The sequence below is a fragment of the Apis cerana genome, linkage group LG1, assembly GCF_029169275.1.
Source record: "Apis cerana isolate GH-2021 linkage group LG1, AcerK_1.0, whole genome shotgun sequence".
Lineage (NCBI taxonomy): Eukaryota > Metazoa > Arthropoda > Insecta > Hymenoptera > Apidae > Apis > Apis cerana.
The window spans coordinates 1215497-1229406 of NC_083852.1; the positions used below are offsets into that span (position 1 = coordinate 1215497).

The 13910-nt window shown below is 39.7% G+C and overlaps 1 protein-coding gene and 1 long non-coding RNA gene across 3 annotated transcripts in view; both read left to right on the plus strand.

Annotated features, from left to right (window-relative positions):
* LOC108003952 (protein cortex-like) overlaps positions 1 to 13910 on the plus strand; it is a 187669-nt gene that overhangs the window by 110056 nt on the left and 63703 nt on the right. The gene's annotated exons all lie outside the window — the stretch shown is intronic.
* Positions 1175 to 12833, plus strand: LOC108001131 (uncharacterized). Its single transcript, XR_001766652.3, has 2 exons — positions 1175 to 10906; positions 10974 to 12833. It is a non-coding gene; the product is annotated as an uncharacterized LOC108001131 (long non-coding RNA).

Sequence of the window (13910 nt, forward strand, 5' to 3'; positions counted from 1 at the left end):
TTATCCTTATAATATTTATCGATTTCACTTTATCCCGGTTTATTGAAAAGAGAAGATGATAAATGGATTACCTTATATAGCCAAATAAAAAACACGGCGAATACTCGATGAAATGTTTTCGAAACTTCGTTATACGTATATATAAGGTATCACTTCTTGTTTTTCCTTTATTAAACATCACAATAATTATTCATTCGTGAAATGATAACGTAAACGATAATTCGAGAGAACGTGTACATATATATATATATCTGAATCTGAAACCAAATTCAACAAGTCATATTAAGAAAAAAGAAAGAAAGAAGGAAAGATGCACGAAGAAACTAGGAACACTCGAACACGATGAAAAAGTCCTTTCCTCCGCATCCCCGTTAATCCGATCGACCGTTAATCTCGTCCGGGACAAGGTGAAATGAAATCACTCGAGCCATGCGGGTGTAGACTGGACGCAACTTCCAATTTCCATCCGTCCAGTTTCTCCTCCACTTCCGTGCCACCGCCGGTCAATTACGGCGCGCACCGTCTGCACCGCGCTGCACATTGCAATCCTATTTATCAACGCCACGAATCCGCGGCTACGTGTGTCCCGCGTCTGCGCGGCTCGCGACGAGTGTACGCGATATTCCCTCCCGCGTTGGCCCCTTGAACCTCCGGCCCAGAACATTCGGACCGGCTGGCCACGGTGGACGCCGGTAAATCGTCCCTTCTCATTGGAACAATTCTCCTCGCGATAGTACCGCGTTTCGAATTCGCGCGTTGTGTGCACCGTTAATCTTCCCGAGAGATTTCGCATTGGATGGAAATATCGTGTCGTGATTGTTCTTTCTTCTTCTTTTTTTTCTTTTCTCTTTTTTCCGATTGTTGTTGCAGGTAACGAAACGATGCAAGTATTTTTGTAAAATATTGTGCGATATGGTTGGTTTCGTAGACGGTTGAGAGTTAGAATTGGATGTGTGGTGGATTCGGAATTATTATTGTGTTCGATTACGGTGATGGATTCACGGAAGAATTTTCGAAGATTGTCGCGAAGATTTTATCTTTTTAGATTGTTGTTAAATATTGTAAATATCGTAATTTTTCTTTCTTTCTTTGATTATCAGATAACTTTTGTTGTTCCTTTTGTTAACGATTGACAATTGAGATTTAGAATTGTTATTCTGTTTTAGTGGATTCGCGAAAGAATTTTCGAAATAGTTGTTGCAAGATTTTATCTTTTTAGATTTCTGTTGAATAACTTTTATGGAAATTTCGTGATTTTTTTTTCTTTTTTTTTCTTTCGATTGTTAAGTAGAATATCATGCAAAATTGTTTTTGAGATTTAGAATTGGACGTGTAATGAATCGTATTTGGAGTTATTGTTGCGTTCAATTATAATGAATTCACGAAAAAGGATTTTTGAAAATATTGCAAGATTTCATGTTTTTGTATTATTGCTGAATACTATAAATTTTTCATCGAAGCTGGACGAATCGTTTTCAAGATTAAAAATAAAAAATCGAATCGAAGAAAAATTTCCTCTTTCATCCTCATCTTTTATTTAATTTTTATCGTTGGGACAGTTTTGGAATTGTTGACTAACTATGTCACGTTTTTGAAGATCGTGGGAAGATTTAAGAAGATCTTTGGCACGAGAATGTTGGCTAGACTCTTCGATGGGTTCAAGTAGGACGTGAGAATGTGATCGTTGTGGTGGATTTATGTGGGATCTTTGATTTGCTGGTGTTGGAGATTTGTCTTACAATTTGTAAGATGTGTTGGGACGCTTTAAAAATTTGTATCTCGCATCTTAAATTTAGCACTAGGAAAGTAGTGAACCCACGACTTGCTGAAGTGATTTATATCGGAGCCACGTATCGAAGAAACGTAAAATAATTGACAAAGATCAACCCATCATCAAAAAACACACACAAAAAAAAAAGACGATAAATTTTATAATTATACGTTTATAAAAAGGATATAACGAATCGTATCCTATTTTGTCGATCTCCTCTTCAAAATTTACGAGACAATTTTTTAACGAGCGTCACTCAGCACCAACAATATCAAAGCGGAAACCGACTAATTTTAAAAATTATTCCAAAGCTACTTTTCTCGCCAGAAAAAAATGCAACGTTCGCCGACCGATTCCCCTTAAATTTCGGGCCTCGAGAAAAAATGCGTTAATCTGCAGAAAAATAAGCCCACATGAGAGGAAGGAATTACGGTAATCGCGGTCTAAGAGGAATTGCGAAAACGTTTCAAACGATCTCAGCGTTGCCCTGTTGTGCAAAAATTTCGTCAGCCGATATGCCCATGTTTCGTGATAATTTCCAGACATTACCAGGAAAACTCGTTACCAGCGCCAGACGGTTGTTTTAGACGATCGGCCAAGATTAAGTTACCGAATTAATTCTTGCTGGGGATATATCATTGATCGATCACGATTACAAGAATTGATCAAGCTGAACGTATAGAGGAAAAAGTTACTTGAGAAATAATACCCTTAATTAAGTTCGATAATAACGCGAAGTCTTTGTCCGTCTTATTAAACGTTATTACTATCCGATATTTTCGTTATTCTTATTTCCACACGAACTAGTTTTATCTTTCGTATTATTCTCTCTTTTCAACATTGTGCACGAGTTTCTTAATTAAATTTCACTTAAAAGATTAAAAGAAACAGGAGACCACTAATATTGGATATTTGATTGTTTCGTAAGGCAGATTAATTCTCGTAGATAGCGAGCAACGTTAACATCACTGCTGTGTTAAACAAAGATACGCCACGTGACCAATCAAAGGCAACGTCGCATCATGCCACGCGACGTGCCTCTAATGTAGCAATAAATAGCGTGACGTCATAGCTGTATTAGGTAAGGGTATGTCACATGACTAAACTCTACCAATGGTAAGCATCGCATGCGTCACGTGACGCCTCTGCCTAACGCAGCAGTGGCAATGGGGATCATGTATTCTTCTTCTATTAAAAATCGAGTTACTTTTTCTTTTAAGATTCTCTACTACTAAAATTCTTTAGCTAATTCTCTTCATCAAAAAAAAAAATATCTTAATGTCTAATTCGAGGAAGTGAATCGAAATATCAACGAGTTATCCACTCTTTCACGAATTATTCTTGATCGTACTCGGAACGTAATCGATCCCATCTCCACCTTCGATAATAAGCTGTGAAAAAGATGCGCGAAGAGGATCGTGTGTCTTTAATCGCGATAGATTTCACGCGGCTTGTCTCGATTTATCCGTACCGATCCGCCGTTACGAGTAAATGCGAATCTATTTACTCGTCATGCAGATGACCGGTAGCCGGTCTCTTTCGTTTCCTTCCCTCCTCGTCCTAACACTTCTCCCTTCCTCTCCTCCCCTTGGTTGCCAAGTTTCATTACGGCGATAAATTGCTGCCGATGAGGCTTAAAAGTAGGAGGGAGAGGCTTGTGAACGAATCGAACCGATTTGTCGTTTCACGCGTGCTTTCTACTTAACGGACGGAAGATTTATTTATTTATTTATTTATTTTTTTTTTTTTTGCTTCGTGGAATATGATCCTTTGGACAGAGGTATTGGATTCGAGAGTATCCATCCTTTTCGAAAAATTTCCTTTACTTTAGAGATGTTAATTTTTCAAATTTACTTCGCGCAAAGAGGGGAGATCGATCGTGAAGATAGATTCGATAAATCGGGACATGTTTCTCATACGATACGATGATTGTCGATTATTGACGAGAAGACAATTGAACACGATCGTGGTCGAACTAACAAAACCGATAATCGGACCTCCACCATTGATCGCGAGCTTCGTAGAACCAGTTGCTATCTCCGTAATGGCGTTTAGCCATCGTTAAACAGGCGAAACAGGGATAAGCCTGCGGAGCCATTTGTAAAGTCAACCGCAATTTCTCCGGCGTTGATTACACGTCGTTAGGCCGGGTGAAATCAAGTTAACGTATCGAGTACGGTGTACGCTGGGAACCCGATATCAATTTCTCCTCGGTTAAATGGCAATCGATTCGCGAACGAACGATTCGAGAAACGGAAACTGGACTCTCGACTGGAAACGAAGATATAACTGGAAAAGGCAGAGGCAAGGAGCACCGGGATCGTTCGTTTTCGTAAAATCTCTTCAACGATAGGCGATCCTTGTTATCGATCCGTGGAAATACTAATCGAGGCTAGCGCGACTTCGAAAGTGATTCGTCACTCTCATTCTCTCGTTCGTCCAATTAACTTTATCGCCGCTCGCGGTTACCACGGCGACGGTAGTGGGAGGAGGGGGAAGTAGCGAGCGAGGCAACGGAAAGGTATGAAAATAGCAGTGCTCGCGCTGCTCGAACACCGCCATTAGACGAGTAAACTTTAGACAGAATCGAAAAAGCAAGTTGTTGTTATTCCGGTCGTTTCGCTTTCCACCGCCATCCTCGCTACAATGCCCGCGACTATTTTCTACTCTGCAATTGCCGGCAAGTACGGGGTCAGCATTCTAGCTTCTCTACCGGGCCTATTACGTTTTCCCTTTGCTCGCAACCGATCGTGAGGAAACTGGTGATCACCGCGCTTATATACCGACGATCCAACGAAAAAAGGATAATCCGGGGGGGGGAGTAAAAGAAGGAGAAGGGGGAAAGCGATCGAAAGCGATCCTCGCTGCGGTGTGTGACCAGAATGCTCGATTATCGAATCTCCGATAGGGGCGGTGAGCATCGAGGATACGAGTTTCCTCGAGACGAGGCCGTAATCTCTATTAATTACCGGCGGCGGCGGCGCGCGCGCGCATAAATCAATCGGGAAACGGAGATAAAGGTGGCAACACGGGCCGAGAACTGGAGGAGGAAGGAAGAAAAACAGGTCCCGGATGGTGGAGGGGCGAAACTGGCCGCGTTTTCGTGAGTCATACTCTCCTCGTTAGAAGCTTGCTCCGACGCGCGCAACCCCCCTCGTTCTCTCCTTTCCTTTGTCTCGAGAATTAACAACGAGAAATAATACAAGGGAACCTCGTGCTTATCCACAATTTCGTCATTTTTCCTTCGTGCACCGACATTCCTTCTCTTTCTGATTATCGTATTAATTAATCGACGGATGTTTCGTGAATTTGGAGAAGTACTTCGCACCGTATCGATCGATACATATCATAAAAAATTATCACGTTTACGTGTTAACGCCACGTCTTCGCTATATAATTCGTATTAATTAATCGATGTTTCGTGAAATTTCGAGTAGCGCCTCGTATCGATCGGTGTACATTGTAAGGATAAACCCTTGCTCTTTACGGCCTATTATCGCGCAATTATCACAATTGAACACCGTCTTAACGCCAACTTCGCTATGCTCGATCATCGATCGCGACTTTATTCCCATAGATCCGCGTTGCGCGCGCACCGAAACGCTCCTTGGCATCCTTGTTCAATAGCGCTGAACCACTGATTTTAAATGGCCGCGCTCACTCCCGGCTATTTATCATCGTTATCATCGATTTTTTTTCCCGATCCCTTTTTTCCCCCCTCCTTCAACCGGTTGCAAGGTATCGCGTTTCACGGGTAGGAAGGCCGAAATATCAGCGCGTTTCCTCCTTTCTTTTTTTCTCTTTTTCCACTCCTTCCCTTCCATCGACAAATTACCCCTCGTTTCTTCGGCGCACCGGATAAACATATCAGCGTCGGCAGGTAGCCAAGTTGGAATAGAAAATTCGATTCTTTTCAACGCTCTCGGTTAATTTAGTCCCTTCTTTTCTTCCCCCTTTTTTCTTAAAAACGCAAATGCGCTTAAAAGTAGAGTAGAGGGAGGGAGGAGAGAAAAAGAGTGGCAGCAATTGCAAGGCCTCGATTTCATCATCGCGCTCGACATAAATCTGGTGGTCATAAACGCGGCTTATTATTTTCGCATTACAAACTGCGCAAAATGGCGGAAACCGGGGCTCCTTAAGAGCGTTGAGACATTGGGAGGCCGACGTTTCTCCGAACTCGTTCGAATTATTGCGTCGATATAATAATAGCCGAGCCACCGAGCTACACGCACGCACACACACACACAGCCGAGCGACACACGCACGCGCGCGTATGGAAACCCGTTTATTACGCAAATTTTTATATTATTTTTCTGTGTAAGCCCGAGATAAAATAAACTTTCAATTAATGACACGTGATAACGTATTTCGTATTATATCTGACGGGGATCATTGGTATGACAGACAGTTACATTGCGCGACAATCTGATAAGAAAGGCTGGAAATCGTAAGAAAACGATTTTTAATGATTTTATTCATCGAGCATGAAACCTGGCCCTTTTTATCGCCTGCGCCAGAACACTTTCAGTTAAGATACGATCTGCTTTTTAAAATTTATTAGAACCGCGCTCCTATCCATATCGAACGCAGAAGGCATTCTTACGATGTTTTCAACGGTCGCGCTCAACCGTTCGCAAGTATAGGGCAAGTATATTAATTGCGATTCATTCGTACGGCGGATTTATTCGTTACATCTCGAAAATCTTGTCCGTGCAATTACAAGTTTGTATCGTCACCCAATTCCTGTGTAAACTACTCTTTTTTTAATTTTTTTTCTTTTCAGAAAATCCACGTATCTATATACTATTTTCATAATGTAAAGAAAGTTATTCTATCGTAATCAAGATATCCTTTTCTATCTTTCCAATAAGAAAGAAAAATTTTTAATTTTTCCCTATTTTTTCCTACATATTTTCATACAAGGGATGTAAAGAAAATTATTCGATCAATTAAAGATATTCTTTTCTTTCAAGAAAGAAGAAGTATATTTTGTTAATTTTTTCCTATTTTTTTATACACAATTTCATAGGAATAATGAAGAAAATTCGATTATTGTCACGATCAAAGTATCCTTTTCTTCCAGAAGAGAAAAAAAAAAAAAAAAGAAAAAAAATCGTTAATTTTTCAGATTTTACACTATTCTTTTATTTTCGTAGGAATAATACAAAGAAAGTTATTCGATCATTAACATAATCAAGACATCCTTTTCTTCCAAGAAAAAGAAAAAAAAAAAAAATGAATCCTGTTAGTTTTCAGATTTTTCACTATTCTTTTATTTTCGTACGAAAAGATAATATAAAGAAATCGATCATTAACATAATCAAGACATCCTTTTCTTCTAAAAAAGAAAAAAAAAAAAGAAAAAGAATCCCGTTAATTTTTCAGATTTTCCACTATTCTTTTATTTTCGTAAAGGAATAATACAAAGAAAGTTATTCGATCGCTAACATAATCAAGACATCCTTTTCTTCCAAGAAAAAGAAAAAGAAAAACGAATCCCGTTAATTTTTCAGACATATACTACTTTCTCTACCGATCCACCCTTCGCAAAGTAGGATCGAAGAACCGTTAGCACGGATTACACCACGACTTTCCGCATCCTATTTTGCAACAAGTTCGATATTTCAAGATTATCTACCTCGTGTCTCGAAATTACAGTGTCCAAAGCCTCCTCGAAGCCATGCCGTGGCCGCGATCACTCGGAGAAAACTGGTCGCCTAGCGATATATATTTTAATAATACCCCGCGCGAGAGGAGATCGCGTTAGCCCTGAAGATAGGTGGGAAGGTATCGATACGAAACAGCCGAGAAATCGATGGAGATCTTGTTTCTCGGCTGCGAAAGGGAATCGTAATAATGATTGGCCGCGAGAGAAATCATAAGCTCGAACTCGATCGGTGGTGGGCTTCTAAGCCGCTTAAGAGGACGATGTCCTTCTCTTCGATCTCGTGACAAAACCACGTTTGGGATTACCCTCCAACTCGCGTCGAGAAATTCTTTACGCGTGTAACGTCACCGATCCTTCCAATTTTTCTTTCTCATTGCTCCCTTTTTTTCAGGATGCGAGAGTACAGTTTGTTGAAAAAGAGCGAAATTTGGGTTCCAAAAATGAGAAATTAATAAACTTTTCTGAAAATTATCGAGTTGAAGTGTCCGGGAAGATTGGAATTTTATCACAGTTCCTTCCTTAAATTTCTATATTTTTTACCATCTTCAACTTTAAAATTTCCCCGATTTTTCGAATCCTTAATTCAACATTAAAAGTTCTAATTTATCCGATCTATCACCGATCCATCCATATGGAAAAGAGGAGGAAAAACGTGGAGAAACGAGAGATGGATGGATAAGTTTCACGGGTGGAGGCTCGGTGTGCAATCAGTCGGCCAAGGTTGGCCCGTGGTCAGCTGTTCGAGCGAGAAGACTGGTGGATGTATGCGGCAAGAGGGGGAGAGAGAGAGGAGATAGAAAAAAAGGAGGAAGAAACGGCGGATGGCGGAGGCAGGGAGAGGAAAAAAGGGACCCACCGGTCGTCGAGGTTGCACCTGCCACGTCGTGGCGCGGCCGTACAAGGCCGACGATCCCGAAGAAACTCGAGGCGGAGGAGCGACGAGCAACGCTCGAGTCTCTCGCCTTAAGCGGCGTCTCTCCCTCGAAATCACGATCGATCGATCGATCTTGAGATTCCCCTGGAATCGCGGCGCGCAGACCCGCGAAGCCGATGTCAGCGCGATCGACATTGAATTTCATACAACGAGCTGCCACCGGGAACTCTTCCCTTTTTCCACTCCGCGCCTCTTATTTCCCTTTTTTCTTTTTCCTTTCACCGAGCGAAGAAAGGATTCCTTTCGACGAATTCGAACGGAGGAAGGGATTCTTCGATTAATAAGCGGAGAATTCGAATTCTTTTTTTCTTTTTTTTTCTTTTAATTGTCGAATTTAGAGATTGAAAGCTGTATTTAACGCGAGTTAATTCGCGATAGGTTAATTAATTTTCATGAAATTTCGTTGTACGCGTGTTGAAGTAATAGTTGATTACATTTTTTTCCTCTTAATACGATCGAATGTTTCTTAACATGTTGATTAAATTTCCAGTTCATAAGTGAATTAATTCAGTGAAATTAAAGCATCGAAGTCGAACAATAAACAGATCTTTGAATTATTGAAGTCATTTTAAAATATGATGTAATTAATTTCTGAATCTATATATATGTATCTCGAGAGAGATAAATGTCCAACATAGAACCTCATTAACGATATTATTTCCTTCTTTTATATCAATACTTAATTTAGTATTCTTTTATTTGAAATTAAGTTTGAAATTTGTTAGCTTGAAAAATTTTCAAATTCATCTCTTAGTATATTTGTTAATTTTGATTTAGATCCTAACTAACTTTTATATTTTATGTTGGAAAATTATTCTAAAAAAAAATACTGTGAATAATTGCATTCTTGAGTTGAAAAAGGAATTGGAAGATTGTTCGACACGAGTTAAGAATCGCAGTGGTAAAACTCGCGAGATGGAGGACAAAGAAAAAAAAATTATTGCGAAAGAACGTATTTCTCATCTCTGAAATTTCCAATTCCCTTGATTCATCGTAAAACGTTTCGCGCCACTTAATTTCCGCACCGATAACTGATCTCCGTTGGTATTCGCACGGTTCGCGAGAATAGATCGAGAGAGAGAGAGAGAGAGAGAGGGGGGGAAATTGGAATCACGATCGATCGATCGAAACGTGATTTTACGCGCGTGCGTACCAACTTATGCTTTACGCGATGCAATACGTTGCTAATTAACGCGGAATTAATTAAAAACGAATAACAAGGCCAAAGATCGGCTCCAAGCTCCGAGATTATGCGAGATTATTGTGAAATATTCCAAGGTCGATGTAAACGAGATGAAGAAAAAGAAAGAATTCGTGGAGAAATAAAAAATTTCGTTTTATATGTTGTGTTTCTTGATATATTTCGAAAAAATCGATTATGCGAAGGATTTGTAGTTCAATCAGTTCAATTCACATTCTTTGAAAATATTGACGAAAATTTTCCAATACGAATGAATTAATTATAAATCGAAATATTCTTACACGTTTTTCTATCTAACTGATCGAATAATAATCGAATAATAATTATCGAGGAATTTTGTGCAAATACTCGACGCGTATTGAGTAAGATTTGTTTAAAACAGGTAAATGAGTCATTACTTGTACGCGGAATAACATTTTCGAGTCGACAGTGGAAAAAGATATTTAATTATAACTGATGTAATTTAATAACGTGAATCGAAATAATTGCAAAAACCTCCGTTTTTTTTCTAACTACACGAGTATTAATGCAAAATATAAAAACATATCTACAAATAACTTTCATTAACAGACACTGGTTCTTTAATGCAATTACAAAAAAAAAAAAAAAATACAAAGAATGTGGATATAAAGTAAGGATATAATAAGCGAGCAAAATATCCATATATCGAACACACGTATAAAAACTATATCTGATGCAATGATCTTTCGAATACACGGTTAATAGCATAAAGATAAAAGAAGTCAATTTTCACGTACCGAAAAGAAAAATGGGAGAAAAAACTCGAGGCGAAGTTCCACGAGAGCAAGCAAGCAGCTTCGCGCTAGCAGCATTCGATCTCCATGATCCGGGCAAAGACACGAGAAGTCCGTCGCTGAAAAACGTCAGATCCCATCAGCTATGCGGCTAGTACGGCTCATCAGCAAGGCGGAACGATCGCGAGAGATCGCGATCGAAGCGAGTCACGCCGCGATTCGTCGTCGTCGTCGTCGTCGTCGTCTTCGTCTTCGTTCTCGTCGTCCTCATTTTCCTCGTCATTCTCGTCATCGTCGTCGTTCCCAAGCGGAGCGGAGAGAAACGCGCTCGTGCACGCTTAGCAGCAGCCGACCGAGATCCCAGAGATCGGAGATCGTGTTCGCTTTGCGATGCCGCCGACTCGTTACCAGATCGTTCTCGCATCTCCTTCTCATCTCGCCACGCATGCGCTTCTGCCGACCATCTCTCCATGCTTGTACTATATACCGCGTGGAAATGGCGAGAGATTGGCGGATTTTAGCAAAGTGTTCATGGTTGACTGGATCTTGTCGAGGATACGCGGATGATTATTCGTCGGTAAGTGTGTATAGCTGTTGATAGGTATACGATCTTTCTCTTTTTTGCGTCGATTTCTTTCTTTCAGAGAAAAATGTCGGGATAACTCGCGAACGTATGAAAAAGAGAAGAAGTTTGGTTATGTGCAAGATGACCGATCACTTTGGACGAGGTTTAATAAACGGGTATATGCAAAAAGATTTATGCGAATCGTGAGCAACAGTTTTGAGGATAAATTGAAGAAATAAGTCTCGACAGAGGTTGATTTGACGAGAAAACGAGTATTGGAAAGGGATTCGAGAGAATCGATGTGTGTTTATGCGTCGGTAAAGGATGAGACAAGAGTATCGATGAATGTTCGTGAATTTTGTGATCGTGCTGAATGTGCAAATTCTCCTTCTCTGCGAGAAATGAGATTGAAGATATATACAAGAATCGAAGGTAATTATATAGAAACGTTCGTTACATGTGAATAGCACTTATAAACAAAATGTCAAAAGCAAATGTAAATATGCTGATGTGCTTTTGTGCAGAAATTGTAAGAAATTGGAAAACAAATTTTCTTTATTATATTATTCCAGTTGCACTTTCGAGTTAACGAATTCGAATGAACATAATCTTCGAATTCCTTTTATTTATCGCTTAACCTAACCTAACCTAATTTAACCAAATCAAAACCCAAAATTTCCGCACGAAAATATACGTATTATTGAATTCCTCTTACAAGATCTATCTACTTTAGATAAAATGAAACGAAACCTTCAAAAAAATCAATGGACAAAGATGTAGTGAACAAATTGCGAATCGAAACTCGAAAAAGAATAATTCGCGACGAACGTTCATTTCGATTCGCCGTAAACATTTAGCGAAGCAATTCCAATTTCACGGTATAAATCTCGACCGTAGCTGTGAATTGTCTTGTGAATTTTCTCTAAATTCGAGCGTTTCCGCGTGGAATTGGGAGGTCAAACGCACTATTGTAAATCGGCTTCGTTGGAAAAATGATGGTGAAGGTGATTTACCACCTTAATACATTCGGGCATAATTCGTTCCGTGGACAGTAGTAACTAGGCAGGTCGGTAACGGTTTACGCGAAAAGGAGTTATCCCCGCGATAATCGTGAGCGCGGTTGGTGAAAAATCGTTTTGCGGAGGCCGCGCGTAATATTTTCGTCTGCCCGTTCGACGAAGGAGGGACGAAGCTATGCGGCGAATTCGAAAAAGCGCCGTGAACACGGTGGCGAGTATTAAATGCCTTATCGCGCTCAAAGTCCCGCGGCAAGCCTTAATATTCAAGCGTATCTGGCTTGATCCTAGCAGCCGTGTCGGCAGATCGCGTTACACCGAACCTGTCTCGCTAATTTACCGCCGGTATTCCTGACTTTCTGTTTTTCTATGGAGCGTTTCGTGTGAATTTCGTTGAATTGTGATCGAAAATTTAAGAGTCTCTAATGCGGAACGAGATAAAACTATGCTGCGAGTTTCTGTTTCTTTACTATTTCTATATATTAATGACGTAGAATTGGTTGCGAACGTGCGAGTTTCGGTCGGTTAGTCAAATTTTGATATTCGTGCAAATTTTTTGTTTTCTATAATTTGATTTCATGTTCTATTGTAAACTTTTCCCAAGAATATTTTTGATGTTAAAATTTTCGTCAATTTCGAAGTGTTATATAATATGCATATCAACTATATCTTTTAAACAGTAAATTTGTCATCGAATAATACTAATGTTTGACTATTGTATTTATTATGTAGTTACGCAGTTTATAGATTAGAAATATAAAATCGTGCGATAAAACATATTGCCTATATGTTGGAATTAAATGTTAACTATCGTACAACTATTATTGATAAATTTAACATTAGTAGATTTTAAAAGAATCTTATCTTATAATAAATAGGTTAATAAATTAAACCCGAAGAAATAGTATATTCGTATCTACTGTAATCGGAGAATAAAATCATTACAGATCCTTGATTATTTCATATATCCTACTACGTATATTCGATATCCTTTCGTACATATTCTTTCGAATATTTTGAATAATATATTTTCATATGCATATTCGAAAGAATCATTCGTATATTTCTCCATATCTTCGTACTCATCCTTCGAATACTTTTCGCCGATAATATACGAATATTTCTCCGTATTTTCATGCATATATCCATTCCTCGAATACTTTCGAACAATAATATACGTATATTTCTCCATATTTTCGTACTTATCCTTCGAAATACTTTCGAACAATAGTATATGTATATTCCTCCGTATCTATATACATGTACTATATTTCTTACTCATTTTTGAACGATAATATAACGTATATTTCTTCATGTTTCATACTCGTGTATTCGAGGATACGCTCACTTGTCCGGATTCTCGGGCAGGTGGAATGGGTCGGCGGGGTAATCGGCGTGGAAAATCAACGCGGTGGATCGCCAGTGACGTCTCGGGTTTCTCGTGTAGCAATTAAAAGTCAACGATCGGTGGCTGGACGTGGTGGAAGAGAAGAACGCGGCGCGCTATGAAATACGCGGCGTTCATTGTGTCGGCGATATTTCCCGCGTTATCGTCCGCTTATCGCGTTATGACTGATCACCGGGTAAAGGGAGAACCACCGGTTAATACGCGAATCATTAAGCGTACAAATTATCGTGCGTGCGCGCGCACCATCCCGAAGAATTATATAGATGGCGTCGGAAATCATCTGTTACGTGCGTTTTCCATGATGCATTTTTAGCGAAATCGAAACCGCGACAGTAACAGCGCCGTGTGAAACTCGCTCACAGATGGCGTTGATTTTTTCGGTCGACCAGATACACTCGCGGATCCCTAACCTATAAATCGAGTAAGAGAGGTCGCCACTACCCATCGAATTAATTAGAAATTTTGGCACTCTCGTTCGCGATAAAAAATGACTCGCTATCGTATTACAGAAGTTGAATAACAGGTTCGCTCGATTTGCTGGTAGTTTTAGGCATTTCGTGTCTATCTAACTGTCTACTGTCACCTGTATCGT